This window comes from Melopsittacus undulatus, chromosome Z, assembly GCF_012275295.1.
Source record: "Melopsittacus undulatus isolate bMelUnd1 chromosome Z, bMelUnd1.mat.Z, whole genome shotgun sequence".
NCBI lineage: Eukaryota > Metazoa > Chordata > Aves > Psittaciformes > Psittaculidae > Melopsittacus > Melopsittacus undulatus.
Window position 1 is genome coordinate 51,466,680 of NC_047557.1, and position 16,117 is coordinate 51,482,796.

The following is a 16,117-nucleotide window of genomic DNA, read 5'->3' on the forward strand; positions in this document are numbered from 1 at the left end:
ACATTAAAGACAAAATTTTTGTTTCAGTTTTCCAACCAGCTAAAAGTACAGAGTGAGTCTGTTCAGGCTGGGGAAGTTATGCATTGGGGAAAACAAGGTCAGAATCAGAAGCTTTTTCATTTTGTCCAGCCCTGAGCACCTTTGTGAGATCTTGACTGAGGGAAGAGTTAGGGTCATTGTCAAAATGAATGCACCAGCTTTTATTCAGTGTAGAAGGTTCTGCATTATTAGTTTGAATATTTATTGCTGTCTGTGAGACTCCAGTGAACAGTATTATGTCAGATTACAATCAGCCCGACATCTCGGGAGTTTGCTTTCAGGTATTTATATTTCTATGCCACTTGAAAAAATACAATGGTGGTAGGCTGAGTATTGAAATACAAGTCAGGAAACTCAAAGATACAGTTCCCTCAGTAACCGTGTATCATCCAGATTGTTCCTAATAAGGCAAAGCATTAACAGCATGAACGATAACATCAACCACTTCACTGCACAAGGGCAATAGCAGTGCATTATGTCTGTAGAGAGAACCATAATTTAGAGTTGCCTGCCTTTTGTGCATTACTTGCTTCCATTCCCAGAGCATTTTATGCACTCAGAATTCACTGCTATGCTTTCACAAACAGTGCTGAAATGGTTTTAGGTGGGCCATGAAATAAGCACAGATTTTGGTATGGATTTTGTGATGGGTGACGTTTCTAGGGGAGAAGCCCACTGGGGAGGACGAGGAACTGTGACACTGTCAGCCAGCTGAGAATTTAGTAATTGCCAAGATCAATAGCACAGACCATTTCTCAGGTAGCTAAAAGACTCATTTATGGATTTTGTGTTTGCAGCAAGTCAGGTTGGGCACTGTAAACCTTTAAAAATAAACCCAAGAATTTTTAAAAAAAAAAGTTTTGCTTTTAAAGTTGTCTGTTTCTCCAAGAGCTGACATGACTGAATTCATCCTAATTTACGGATAAGCATTGGAGTGCTACTCTTCAGAGTTCCTTGTCTTTTCCTCAACAGTAAGGGACGTGGAGGACAGATTCTGGTCCTGTTGAGGGTGGTCACTACTGATTCCTGCCAGACCAGCTCTCTGTAGCTGGATCTCTGCGGATGCAGCTGTGCCCAGCTCTGGCGATGCAGGGAGCCTGCCAGGCACGGAGCCGAGGGCGGTGGGAGCGCGGTGACCCCACAGGTAGCTCAGCGCCCGTGTTCCTGCAGGTTCTGCCCGCGATCCACGTCAAAGGCCATCGGTGAGGGGCTGCGGTGCCTCTCACGCATGTGGGAGCGCGGAGTTCGCTAAAGCCAGGCCACTACCCCGCTGCCGAAGGGGGGCACCGGGTTGGCCATGCACAGCCCCGCCGTTTGGTTTTGGCTGCAATGTGCACGCCCACATGCAAATAGCGGCGTCCCCGCCCTCCTCCCCCCCGCCCCCCGAAACAGCAGCAGCTGCAGAAGGGAAAAATAAAAAAGCGAGGGATCGGAAAAGGAGAGGAGAGGAGAAGGGAAAGGGGAAAAAGAAGAGACAAAAAGGAGAGAGGATACTAAAGGAAAGGCAAATAGCAGGCTGCTGGGCGGCCTCAACCGGGAAGGGGGCAGGCGACTCCGCCGCGGACGCTCCGCCGCCCTATAAGAGCCACTGCGGGGCCGGGGCCACCGGTAGCGGCAGTGGGACCGGCGTCGGGGAGGAGTGCGGAGCGGAGGCTCGGCAGCTCTCGGCTGAGCTGAGCGGGGCTGAAGTGAAGTGAGCTGCGCTGAGCTGTCCGCGGGAGCGACGGCAGCTGCTGGCCGGGAGGTAGGCGGCGGAGGGAGAACAGAGCCGGGCAGGAGCTCCGCGACTGCTGTCGGCGCAGGCTTCCCCGCTCAGCGCGGGGCAGGCGGCATAGAGCGGGAGGAACAGAGCGAAAAAGTGGTTGGGGTTTAGTGTTAATGTTGTTTTGTTTTCGATTTCTGGCGTGCTGCCGCCCGCTGTGCCCGGCGTGGCTCGGGGATGGTTTATGGGGTAGCGGGGGATTGGAAAAGGGTTAATAGTGCTGTTTTTTAGTCTTAGTTGTTTTTTCGGTTTTAGTTTGGCTTTTAGGGGTTTTGTTTTGTTTGTTTTTTTGGGTTTTTTTTTTGTGTGTATGTGTTTTGTTTTTGTTTGGCTGGTTTGGGGCGGGGGTTTTTAGGGATTTTCGTGCGTGCTTGTTTTGGTTTTATACATGTATAATTATTTTATTTTAGCTGGTCCTGAGCGAGGCGACTTTGACTTGGCAGCGCTCGTGTAGGGTGGCTCACCTTACCACCGCCGCCGCCTCCAGCCGTGGTGGGTGCTACAAGATAACGGGAGGGCTTTCGCCCCTTTCACTCCTACGCGAATAAATTCGGGGGAGAGGGATGGGGACGAGGAGGCGGAAAAAGGGGAGGACAGGACCTTGGGTTGGGGGGGAGTGTAAAAATAAACGATGGATACGGCCGCTTTTGTGACGGGTAAGGGGGTTCAGCTGCATACAACAAATCCTGCTTCTGCATGCCAGGCTGTTGTTAAGTCTGAACTGCTACATTACAACATATCATCAGCCTGTTTCAGAATAACTGCTGTTTAGTTCTGGAGGTGCAGAACTGCCCAGGTGCTTAAAATATATCAGGAAAAGACTCCAATTATAAATTCAAATTTAATATTAAACAGTATTTTTTGCTTGTTTTAAATCGGAAGTGCAGGTTTCCCTCCACCCCCCCATCCCCACAGCTGTTGGCCTTGGACATTTTAAGGTTGTACAAATAACTTATTTGAAGGATCAAAGTTGATCTTTAGTGTGTTGGAATAGCCCTTACAGAAGCGAGAGGAATGTAAACATGTGTTTACATACTTGTGAACATGTGCTAAATTGAAGCCGAAAGATGAGTCGCAGTTTCTTGAAAACTACCAATCTGGATTAACACATTAAAGTTTATTTTGGAGGTGCCTTTGAAAATTAGTTGGTGTTTGTACTGCAGAGAACATCTTGAGGATGTTCCATTAACAACAGATGGCTGTAGAAAGGCTTTTGTAATGGAGCAGTCTTGCTCGGTTCTGAAAGAGGGTCATGGTAGTATGCATTCAGTGCAAATGCGTTTTTTGCGTGGCCCTTATGGCACAGCTTGCCTACCTAAAAAGTGGGAGTGGGAATGCCTGCTGAGACTTTCCCGTAACACAGATCACTGCCTGATTAAGCTATTCACATAAATGGATACTGCCTGAGATTCCTCAGTGTGTTACTGGTGTAACAGATACAAGTGCTGTTGGTGGGTCCTCACAATTCACTGTGCAAACCTGATTAATTTATGTGAGAGTAGTATGAAACCATCTGTATCTGCTAGGGTCTGGACAAGTAAAGGCATGATGCCTGTGGTGTTATGGAGCACCTTATTTCTCATGTAATGTTAATTCGGTAGGGCTGATTATGTGGGTAAGTATTAATAGTCAGCTCTTGACAAAGTATGGGTAAAAGTTTGGTAGTGTGGAACATGAGAGAATTAAAGTTGAACCTGATAAGTTGCGAATGCGTGGCTTTTAAAAAGTGATAAAAATCACTGCTTTTCTTATGCTCACTGTAGGTGTTTTGGGGAGATACCTGCTAGCCTCTGTGTTTCAAGAGATCACAACTGCTATCATCTAGGTTTGAGTCTAATAATCAAGCAGCTGGCTCCAGCCATTCACAGTAATTTTCCCTAGATGGTTGCTGTTGCAGTGCACTTAGTCATATGATGTGAAACAAATGCCTCATGTGTAGCTAGCTATATGTTAGGTTTTGGCATTTGCAGGAGTTGTGGTAATCCTTTGGATATCAGTTCCAAATTTCCTCTGAATACATCTGCTTAGCAGTGCAAGCAGGTATGTTGAAAGTTTCTTAATGGTGTCACCCAGTGAGATTGAGGCAGTTCGATAAATCAGTTTGCCACACACAGCTGCTGGCAAACCTTTTTGTAGTGCTAAATTTGTTTTCAAAACCACTTGTTGCCTGATGCTATTAGTGTTAGCATAGACTTGGTCTGGCACACCAAATTCAACATCTACCATTACGGTGTAAATAAGGATGGCTCCTGGTGAAATGCAGAATTACAGAAAATGAAATCCCAGGAGTTTTTAAAAAAAAGGTGAGTAAAACTATTTTGGTCTTTGTCCAGGAGCAGCCTTTATTCTAGCATTCTATAAGCTGAGCTGGCTTTGCAAGGGTAAAACAGTCTGCTGTGGTTCAAGTCACAAGCCTTAGTGACTTGGAGAAAACAGCTGTGGATCTCGTAACCAGGTTCTGGGCTGGAGCATTTTCATGTGTTAGTGAAGTGTGATACACACAATTCATGAAGCGAGTCTCCTTGCCTTCATCTCTGCAAGCCTGTTTTCTCACCAGTGAGTTCACTTGGCAGAGTCAGACCCACAAAGACACAACAGGAGGATGGGTCTTGAGCTCATCCATCTGTGGCCAGATGTGATCAGCTCTGCTAGTGTTTATTACATGCGTTGCACCATGAAGGCAGAGTATTTCTTGGGGTGTGGTTCCTTCAGAACTTTAATCCAGAGTAATTGAAGGTTGCTAGTGAGCTAGTAATGGACCTGCTTCATATTCCCCCAACTGCCTGTTCTCTCCTCATCCATCTCATTCTCTGTGCTGGCACTGGAGTTCACCAGCCCATGGTGAGTGACTGAGAGCAGACTCTTTTTGCTTAGTGATTTTATTTATTTATTTATTTATTTATTCAGCATCCTGTGTTTAGAGTCTTCTCATGGCTTTGTGAGCACTGGTGCTAGCACAAAGATGATGACAGAAGAAGATCAGAAAGGGAACCAGACTAGCACTTTGTTTAAGTAACTTCAGAGTAGGCACCCTTGGTGTTTATATAGGTCTCCTAGGCTGTGCAACACACCAGATCTTGAAATAAGTCCAGAGGCCATTGCTGACCAAACACCACAGGGTTTCTATTAGGCTGGTTATTCTGGGTGACCCCTGCTCTGAGAGGGGCTACAGGCAGGATCCACTGTTGAATAAGACATTTTATACATGTGACATATTTTCATTGTTTATCTGAGGCAGGTAGGGACTCTACCCACTTTTCCAGGTCAGTCTTAGTAGAAATGCACTCTCTGAGATCGTCTTGTATTTATGCTGGATGAAGATCTGAACGTGGGTGCTTGAAAGTTTTCTGTGCAGTTAATGGGGATGTACCTCTGCAGTTTACTGGTACTAAGAGTATAAATAAAAAACACTATGTTGAGACTTCACTTGCAGTGTTCAAAAGATGATTGCCACAAAAATGTTGAAACAGTTCATGTTCTGTAGCTATGTGTCATGTATTTCTATTGCTCATGCGAAAGTCACACAGAGCAGCTCAGATGAATTAACATGATCTGACCTACTCACTGGAGCACCCTGTCCTCTTTTTTTTTTGTCTATTTCTTTAAAATGTGTGGAAGCAAAGCTAGTCTTTTTTAGTGTTTGTCACTGGGGGGGAAAAGCATGTGAGCTTGCCTCAAGGACTGAGAGGGAGACAGTGTAGGATGGAAAACTGTTGATGCAGCTTTCCTGACACACCAGGCTAACACTGTAGGAAAAATGGGAGCATTCAGACCTTTATTCACTGTGTTATTAGTGAAAAAGCTTGGTCATAGATAGTAAGAATGCACATCAGTTTGAATGTCGTACATATCCACACACAAGCTAACCTTTTTCCTCTTGTGTTATTTTCTGGAGGAGTGTTGCTTAGCAGAGCTCTAATTAGAGTTTAATGTGATGAGATGGGTTTGTGTTATGCTAACTTTGTTAGGGAGCAATTGGTATTAAGACAGAAAACGGAGAATGGAAGAGCCTTTCCAAGGCTGTTCTGGTTTGGGCTAGATAACAAGGTCGTTCTCTGGGAAAAGAACAAACAAAGTCAGAGATCGGCAGAGATCACAAAACACACAGTTCAGAGATCGCTCTGGAGATGTGGTTTCCTTTTTAGCAAATAACAGGCAGGGCTGTGTGGAAGCTAGAGGTAGCCAAAGCCTGTTACCACCCTACTTGCTTGGCTCCCTGGAACAATCTGCAGTTTTACTTCCATATTTCCAAGTGAATGCTTGTTACCAAGAGCAGGCAAGCAAACCATACAACTAATACTCATTAGCGTTCTTGATTGTTAGCTTAGTAAATGCTAAAATTGAGCCATGTGGATACTCTCAGAGCAGCAGTGGTGGTGATGTAGATGAGCAGGGCTAGGAAGCAGAAGAACCTAATTCCCAGCACCTGTGCCCATCTTCTTCTAAAGCCTTGCCCCTCTTTCTTACCTGCTTTCAACATGGTTGTAACAATGACATGACAGAAGATTGTACTTTTCACAAATAGGAGTGAAAGTGTGTTTTTTCTCACCTGTGGCAGCTAATGCATCTTTTTAAAGACAGTGTTGCTAGCGTCAGCAACCTGGGTGTAAGTCCCAGGTTTTCAGATGTAGTGTCTGCTTTTCAAGTGATTTTTTTTTGCCTTCAAAAGAAACAAACAAATTATCATGTGTTCTTTGTCTGAGAGCTGTATTCATGGGGAATATACTGATATTCCAGGGATCTATTGATGGCTTTTTTTCCTCTTCCCCATACTGTAGCTATGCTCCTGTAACAAGAGTCTACCTATGGCTGCTATAAAACCAGAATTATGCACAAATTTGAATGGATTAAAGAATTCTGAATCTTCAACTGAATAACAAAAATGGCACTTTTTTTTTTTTTTCTGGGCACAGACACACAGACATTTCATTCTGGTAGCAGTACAGGAGTCAAAGTTCAAAACCTGCTCCTCCCCTAAATGAAACATTCGTATTTAGTAAACTAAATTGATCCTGCATTTTGCATTTTTGTTTTACTAACAGGTAATGTGGTTCTTATCTAATTTCTTTAAGAGTATTTTGGACATTTTAATTATTCTTTATTAAGCCAGAGCAGTAACTCCTACTGCTTTGTTTCCCAGCTCTCTCAAACCTGTATTTAAATATTCATCCAAAAGTACGCACTAGGAGTTTTCCTGCTGTCTTTGGAAAGATCTGGACTTGTTTCCTTCTTTTAGTAACCTGATAGCATCACCTGTACACAGTCTGTTTTCAGATTTTTTTTTTCAGATCATATTTTTGGCATGTTATTTTGCTGTTCTCCTGATTGCCATGTCTTCCAGACCTTCATTTCTAGTTCTTGTGACCTGCTTTTAATTTTCCACACTACTATATCTATCTTCCCAAATGTATTTATGTATAAAAGCAGACATAATTACGGTCAATTTGGTTGTCTGTGGGAGTAGGCTTTTGCTCTGTTGGAACTTTCTCGGCATCATTAAGGATAGCCTAACCTCAATAAAAAGAATAAATAAGTGGTTTGGATCCTGTATCTACTAAAAGCTTGCAGAACTTTTGTTCACAATTCTGTCATGCAAGCTTACTGCTGTTCCTTGTGGTGTTTCATGCCACTTCTGTGCTTACCTGAAGTGTTTTCTGCCCCGAGCCATTTGTTTGAAATTTGGTAGACAGCAGCTCTTCACCTGTGCTTGATTCCTTGAAACTATTAGAGCAAATATATGAAGCTCTGTCCTGAATCATTCTACATCGTGAGATGTAGCTTAGGACATGAGCAAACTCTCTCATCTTTCTCTTAGATCTGTCTGTGCATGATGCTACAATACCTGTATGTTAGCCTGCTTTGCAAGTCTAACTGTTGTGCTGAGCCTACGGGTTGCAGCTTCAGCAGCAGTGGGGGTACAGGTTATACAGCTGAAGTTAAAGAATATAAAGTGTGTGGAACAACTGCTCCCTCTGTGGATCAGGCAAAAAAGGGAAGATTGGCACACACTTCCTGGCACTTCTCCATGCTAGCTGCCCTGTGCCACAGCAGGCACCCGGGCTTCCTTATCATGTGTGCCAATTATTTTCATATTCTTCTATGAATAACCGTAGAGATAAGTGGTTATTGAACTGTATCAGTTGCCAAGATTGATCAGAAATTCATTCCTCTCCATCGCTGACACTTAACTGCTTTCAAAAGTACTTGGACATCTGTTTATCACTTCAGTGAATTACTGACTTCCAAATCCATACAGTTATATGGTAGCCATGTGGGAGCCAAAGTCTTGTTGGAGGCTTTAAAGGATCAAACTCTGCTCAGGCTAACAGTGGATGCTAAATTCTGCCTTTAGCAGTTTATTGCTTTTTTTCCAGCAATGTCATTTCCTTTCATTGTGCTAGAAGCTTTTTCTTGGCTGATGTTTTTCTGCATAGTTTAGGGATATTTTCATTTCATCTGCTGTTACTTACATCTATGCCGCTGATATCAGTGTGGTTGTGTAGGTATCAAGCTTGACAGTCAGCTTATTCTTTATGCCAGTGAATCTCAAAGGCACCACTGGGATATTTTCAACAGTATAAGCCATGTTATATTCTGCTCTGCTCGTGAATATACATGATGTTTTATGGCATGATGGTCCCAAATAGCAAAGATTAAAAGGAAAATAACTGTAAAGGTTCTTTTGATGTTACAAGGCAGGCATACACCTCAAACAGCAGTTTAATCTTGTCTGTGTGTGGTTTGTGTCCATGTCTTCTCCCAAAATAAAGAGCAAGTTACAAAACCAAGATGTATAAGACACTCCTTTCCAAAATATCCTTATGGAGGTGATGGCAAACTTGGTAACTTTCTCAACAGAAGATACAAGCATACCAGTGATGCTCCCTGTACTGTGCAGTAGAATTGTGAAGCACCTCTCAGCGTTACACTTTGTTAAACCAGATCTGTGGCTGCTTTGTCTGAAGTGATCCAGTGACCAGGATGTGATATGGAAAGGGTGGTGGTGCCAAGTGTTTCTGTCCTAACACCATCTGAGCTCATGGGTTTCTTTTCCTAAAAGTTGATGAGGCTGATGACATTCATGGGGAAGCCCTGTCTTCATTCTCCTACTTGAGCCTGCTGCCAAGCAGAAAAGTACCTTTTCCAATGTGAAATCACTATTTTTCCTAGTTGCAAAGATAATGTCCTTAAGTGGGGTGCGTCATCAGCTGGAAAAAGAGGCTGAGGCTGTGTAACACAGCCTTTTGTAGACTGTACTGACGATACCATAGTTGCTCAGAGATCAAAGCTTAATGGCATGAATTGAGCTCAAATGTCGCAATTATTATTTTAGCAGGGTGTTCTATTATTTCGAGATTCCACTAGAGAAAAGCTCATTCTTTGAGAGCTAAAAAAAGGAAATATCTGCCAATATGGACTATGGATTTTTGGACATTGGCCGTGACAAAGCAAATTACCTTGTGTGTTTGCTTTTGCCAGAGAATGGACTAGGATTTGGCTTTTTTTGTAGAGGTAAAAAAGGGGACATTCAGTGTGATGTTGAAAGTTGAAATGCTTCGTGTATTTCACAATCTTCCAGTAGAAGCTGTTTTTTTTTTTTTTTGTTAAAATAGATGACTGTATTTCATATTGAGTGTTATATTTGACATTTAAGAAATTGCTCTTGCCTAAGTCTGTGCCACAGTCTCTTTCACGTGCTTTTCTTTGGGTCAGCCCAGCTGTGGTGCATGCAAGCTTGATGTCTTCCCTTGTACTGAAGCTGTGGTTGTTTTCACTAGTGAGCCCTTAGAGCATGCTACAAGTAACAAGAACCCGTTGTTGTGGTCCTTCTGGTAGGCAGGCATTGGTCCTCTGTGACCTGGACAGGTTTTGAAAACAGCTGGGCATGTTGTGACACAAAGGAAGCTTATAAAAGGCCAAGCCATGTGTCAGAATGTGGCTGTATGTAAATGTCTAAGGAGGCACTGAAGACCTTGGAAAAGTAGTTCAGTTTGTATTGCTGAGTACTTTGTAAGCTAGTTCTTGACTCTCTGCGAGACTCCCCTATAGTTTCATTTGTAGGGGTGGGCCCACCTATGACTCAGAAATACATTTTAGGAGTTCAGTTCTTAGAGAAGAGGAAAAATACTCTGAAGAGGGATTTCAGGGTTTATTATGTTACTTCTGGGGCAGGTCTTTCAAAATCATTGTCTGCTTAGCTGTTCATAGCAGAGCATTCAGAAGGGTGCAGCACATAATACACTGGCTTTTGAAAAACATGTGCACAGTTCTAGTGCCTAAGCTAAATAACTTTAGAAATCCCTTACCTTTTTGCCTAATTAGTTGGGAAGCCAGGCATGAGCCCATAACATTCATTCCACCTCTTGTCATAGCAAGATTCAGGCTCTCTTCCCTGTAGCACCTAGTACAGCAGACAGAACCTAGTATGGGGTTATGTCACTGTTTTAATAGCAGCAGGTAAAGCAGGATGTGAATATGTATTTTATTGTCAGCCTGTGCTAAATCAGGTGGAATCCTTTCCCAGCTGGTTGTCTGTGTCCCCAGTCTTCGGTGAGGCTGGGGACTTCAGAAAACATCTATTTGGTATTTTGTAGCTCTGTGCCTGCTGCCTTAAGGATTCTGTGGATGAGTGAGATGCTATGTGTCTCAGTTTGATCTGCACCAGAGGTGGCAGGTTGATAGAGGGATTCCACAAGACTGTTTCATTGCTTCCTGATGTTTTGGCACTATCCTTTCTTTAGTGTTAGTTTTACAATATTTGACATGCTTCTCAAAGAGGTAAAAGGAGTTCAGCTGGTGCTGGATTAGCATGAAGGAGGATCTTAAAGTATGTCTGTTGTACTAATCGTGTTATTTAGAATGTAGGTGGATGGCCATGTTGAAAGCAATGTACTGGTTGCTTTCAGAATTAGTAAGCACTGGAGAAACAAGGACAAAACCTGCTTACTACTTAACCTAAGGCCAGATAGTGTGTGTAAAGTGATGTAAACTAGTAGAGGATCTTGCCAAGAATTGCCACCCAAATACTGTTGTTTGTGGTCCTAATTAAATTGTTGTCTGCTGACACAGAAGCTCTCAAATTCCATTGTTAGCAACAAGGAATCAAGGTAATCCTTGTGATGTGACTTGGCTCATTTTTGAAGAAGAAAATATGTCTCACTGATTGACTTTTTAGATGGAATAGGAAACCTGATGTCTGATATTCATTTGGCAAATGAGAGAGAAATGTCCTCTGTGGGGGAGGTTATGAAAGACCTGCTTTTAGTGTCTGTGTCTCTCTACTGATAACGATCCTATGTCCCAGGCAGCAGGCTGTAGGTTCAAAGCTCACACCTCCACTGCTGATCCTGCATTGCTTGTGATTGCTACAGAGTTTAACGGTGCTTAAACTAGGAGACTGAAGTGTGGAATCTGGTGGCCGTATTCTCGTCTCTGCTTTTGTTTTGCTTTGTTTTGTGGCCTCGGGTGAGTTGCTTGAACTCTGCTCGGCTAATGCGTTTCATGACAGCTTTTTGTAACTTAATTCAGGCTTTTCAGGTTAAACGACCTCTTTAAAAGAGAAGTACTGTTATTCTGATGAAATCATTGTTTGGGTGGCAGTTTCCCCTCTTTCCTAGAGCTCTAGAAAATAAATTTTTCACTTCTTCAAAGTTTGAGACAGGAATATCAGATTTATTTCTACGGGTTTTGCAAGCTTTGTGTGAGTTGTTTTGACTGCAGAATGGACATTACTTCTCATTCTTTGTGCAGTGGCTGTGTGTGATATGATATTATCTGCAACTAGGTTTCTAGCAGCAGGATAAAAAATCTCTTGCATTTGTCCACAGCTGCCTTTTATCTAGGCCAATCTCAACAGAATTGCTTCCTCCTCAGTCTCACTTGAAGTTGCATAGATGGAAGAGTGCTTTTTCCTTTCTGGGATTTGTGGAAGTTACCGTGAGGGTGCCCACCACCAAGTACCTGTGCCTTGAGAACTTAAGGCCTTGCAGAGTCGTGAGTTGTACAAAGTGGATGTAGTTGTGTAAGCCTCTTAGTTATAGCTGCTATGCTGGAAGAAGCTAAATCCTGGTGCTCTCTGGAGAAGTGGCCAGCACACTAGACCTTTGTTTGGGAGATATGGATTTAATTCTGGGATCTTGGCATAATCTGTACTTCTGTTACCCAAATGCCCACTTAGGGCACTCGGTCTCTCATGTTTTGTCTTGTTTGAGTCAAAATGTCAGTTCATGAGGTGGGCACTTTTGTCTTGCTTTGGGGTTCACAACCCTCATGGAAACCTGCTCTCAGCTGATGGCAGATGGAGCACTGGGGGACTTTGGCCTTGGAGCTGGGCTTTGCAGAGTCCACAAACTGCAGCCCAACACTGTCTAAAGGAAATGAAATGTTAAGACATTTCTCAGCATTTCCAAAGAGCACTGAATTCCTGCTGAAATCTGTTGTTTGTTCTTTTGTTGTCCCTTTTCTTACAAAGTGGATTTTGTTTGACTTGATGCATATGTAGGCAAAAGCTACAGTAGATCATAGAATCATAGAATAGTTAGGGTAGGAAAGGACCTTAAGATCACAATGTGTTGTCTAAGGCAGAAAGTGCAAAGTGCTATACCATGTCTGATCATGGGAGAGGAACAGCACTGGCACTAGTAGCTCAAACCTGTGCTGTGTCCAGCAAATAATGCCTTCCTTCCCACTCTCCCATAAGGGTGTCATCTGTAGATACTAGACTGGTACTCTGCATGGCTGCATGGTCTGTAGTGGTGGTAGCCATTGTCATACAGAAAGTCTGACCAAGAGATCACGGGCTGGTAACTGATTTCATGGATGCCACTGAACCTTCATCAGCTAGTAGAAGCTTTTAACCCTGCTGACCAGGACTGGGCTTAAGCAATTGTGAAGACATACAGGGTCTTCTTGCCAGAATCCTGAAATGTTCCAGTCTCGTAAGGTTTGATAAGTTCGCCTTGTTCCCTGTCTAAATAGTGATTTCTTCTCTAGGGGAAAGGTTTTTTTTTTGCCCCCAAAAGAAAGCAAACAGCTGCATTGTTTGCAGAAAGCTGCTTTTGAAAGCTGTTTTATGTTTACTTAGTACAGACACCAGGCATGGGGGTGGGGAATTGATTCTCTGCCACTTGAGCTTTTTTTCCCGCTTTAAATCTACAGCTGTAAAAATACATTGCTTTGTATTTAAGATAAATTGGACCTGGAAACTCTTGGCATACCAGCTAATGGACTTTTCAACAGCCATTTTACTTCCAAGTAATGAGTAACTCATCTAGAAAGAAAGGGTTGGTCAAAGCATGTGTTTCATTGTCAGTGCTCTCAAAGGTTGCCTTTTAGCCTAGCTTTCTCTTAGGAGCAATTTTCTGAATTGCAGCCCTGTAGGTCTGGAGGCTGTGCAGGGTTTCTGCAGCGGGGGGGAAGTGTCGACTGTGATGAAGATTCTACAAAGGCAGACCATGGGACAAGTGTGGGGATACTGTGCTTTAGTTGTGATGGGTGGGTTGGCCGCTGGTCTGGGCGAGTGGAGAAGGTCCTGGTCCAGTGTTAGAACTTTGCTGAGAGCAAAACAGGAACCCCAGGCTGGTTCAGGAGGGACAAGCAGATTGCTCTGTACCTCTCATCTGTCTTCTGGTGTCCACTGTTTCTGCAAGCTAAACAATTTCTTTGTATTCGTAAGCATTAAGTTCTTCCCTAGGAAAAGACTGGGGGAAGCTCTATCAGAAGGTCTGGCGAAGAATTCAGATGTTTTTTCCTTAATCCCTCTCTCCTGTGTTTTTTTGTCAGGAACTGGGAAAAGTTGAGACATCAGACAAACAGCATGTTAAGAGTGCATACATCTCAGTGCATGCTGGTAGAGCATCCAGGGACCTCTGTATACTGGATGCCCACCATTTACTTGCTGGCAAAATACAAAATGGCTTCTTAATCCTTACTTTGTTGTAGCTGGTTAACCAAAGGATTGTTGCTGTACCTATGCGTTGCATAGAGCATATGTCTGGATTTAGGATGTTATTCCAGATGTGCATTGCTTGTTTGAATTATCAAACAGCCCATCTGATGACATCTGTTTATTTGTATTAAGGTGTCAGTTTGAGTTTGCACCTGTGTTACTAGACTGTTGTACCTGAAGTAGTAGGCAGTTTGTGTCTCCCCTGGTGTGCTCCATGTAGTCTGAGTTTTGCAGTTGTGTAGTGTATGTGGTGAAGAGGTGGAGAAATGATGAAGCAGAGCTAGATAAAAATAGATTTCTGAGTGATGAAGGCAAGTAATTCTCATACCTCTAGGTTTAAAATTGCTTTATACAGGTATCTGCCTGTACAGGAAAACATAGTACAGTTTTCCAGTACAGGTGTTCACACAATAAAAAGATTGGATGTGAAAATTGGATGCCTTAACACAAAAGACCTCTCCACAACTGAGATGCATAATGTGTTGCAGTTAAGGAAATTCTTCCTACTTTCACAGAGCAAGTGCATTGTAAAAACAGGAGATTGCATTTTCAAAGTGTCTGTCCAGTATTGGCAGGTATAAGTCCCTATTCTCTTCAGCACAGCTGAGATACTTTGCATCACAGAAAACTTATGCTATGATGGTGTATTCTCGCAGCTTTTCTTATTCTAGGCAGAAACAGTGTTGCTTCTTTAGCCAGTATTTGGCCTTTAGCTGGTATTTGTGTCTTCTGGCTCTGCAGTGCTAACTGGCAAGTTGGATTACCCAGCTATATTGAATTTATGAGACTAGTCTGAAGTGGAGAATACAGATGGACTTAAGCTCCAGCTGAGCTTGGAGTGTTGCATCTATCAGTTTCTGCATCTCTGGCTTACAGTTCTTGTCTATTTTCATCTGGAAGAATATCTGAAAGGGTGCTAACCCATATTCCTCTGAGATTCTTAGTTTGCAGAGGATTTTCTGATGTGCTAGTAATTCAAGTGGACCTACTTAACTTGTATCAGAAGTGAACCAAATATGTCAGCCTCTGTGGATCAAAATTGGAGACAGCTCTAGGCATCAACAAACCTGTACTCCCTGGTCTGTAGCAGGTACTGGGGCAGAGTATGTCTTCGAAACAGTCATGGCTGTAAAAAGAACTGGACTGGTGGTGCTGATGTTGATTAGTCCAAGTATTAGATCCTGTCCCCTAGTTTAATGTAGAGACTTAGCTGGTAGTGCCTACATCTGTGCCACGTTTTCCAGTCTTCAGGTACAGTCCTTATAAATCAGTATTTTTGTTTTGTTTGAAACTTGTATCCAGGAAAACAAGCCTTACTTGAAGGCCAGAACATTTGCTTTGGTCCCCGTAAGGCTTAGCTGAACTCCAGAGAGCTGGAGTCCAAGCAGATGGCCACAGCTGCATCTTTGGCTGCGCAGGCTTCTGTGAATCGGCTCAGATGTGTTAAATGATCAGATATGTGGCCTTATCTCACTACAGTTTGCTAGTGCAATATGAAACCTACATCATCTACAAAGCAATATTTCTGTTATGGATCCTGTGGGCTAACTGCAGTTTGAAGGACAAATGTCTGGATTTTTACTGGCATGGATTAAACCCATGATTAGTTCAAGCATCCCACAGACTGATTCAAACTTTATTCTGCCTCTGTGCAGGGTATTAAGTCATGGGAGTTTGGTGTATTTACATTAATGGCTTGGTCCCTTTGGCTCTCCCTGGGATCCTTCCTGCACTTTTCCTATGGCACTTTATATTCATAGATTTTGGTGTTTGGTTGTAATTTCTAGAAAATTACAATTGCTATTAGAAAGTAGCTTGTTGCAGAGAATTGATCGTATTGTAGAGGTGGAATATGGAGTGGGTACTCTGAAGACCCTTCCGAAGGTAAAACCAGTGATTGTAGAAGGTTGTGAAGTCCCTTCCTGTCCTCCACTTCTGTCTGCTGAACTTGTCCAGAGACTGCAGGATTGGACTCGGGTGAAAAGGCTTATCTTTTGTGGCATAATGCAGAGCACAGCAAAGCAAATGGAGGTCTGTGACTCACAGACCAGTACCCTTGTGGGGAAAATGGGTTAGTGGTCACAGGGCACTTGTGCACTATGTGAGTAGCATTCCAGGTTGCTCAGAGGGCGAGTAAAAGCACTGTTGCAAAATCACGTGAATCCTGAGCAGAAATGGGTCAGTGGAAGGGGTACAAAGAAGGAGTGATAACATTCTCTACTTAATTTAATCTTTGGGTTACATGTTAATTGCAGCTTTGTGTAATACTGACATGCAGACAAGGTTCTGCAAAGCCTTGGTGTAACCAGGCTGGTAAGCAAGGGTATGCTTTGGGTCTATGGGCATGTGTGCACAGTCCTCAGCAGCAA

At 43.1% G+C, this 16,117-nt stretch overlaps 1 protein-coding gene across 1 annotated transcript in view; it reads left to right on the forward strand.

Annotated features, from left to right (window-relative positions):
• Positions 1 to 1,592: 1,592 nt before the first annotated feature.
• The window catches only part of ABCA1 (ATP binding cassette subfamily A member 1), a 94,384-nt gene continuing 79,859 nt past the window's right edge, over positions 1,593 to 16,117 (forward strand). Inside the window, exon 1 of the mRNA XM_013130538.3 lies at positions 1,593 to 1,783. The gene's annotated coding sequence lies outside the window, so the exon portion shown is untranslated. The remainder of the gene's footprint in view (positions 1,784 to 16,117) is intronic.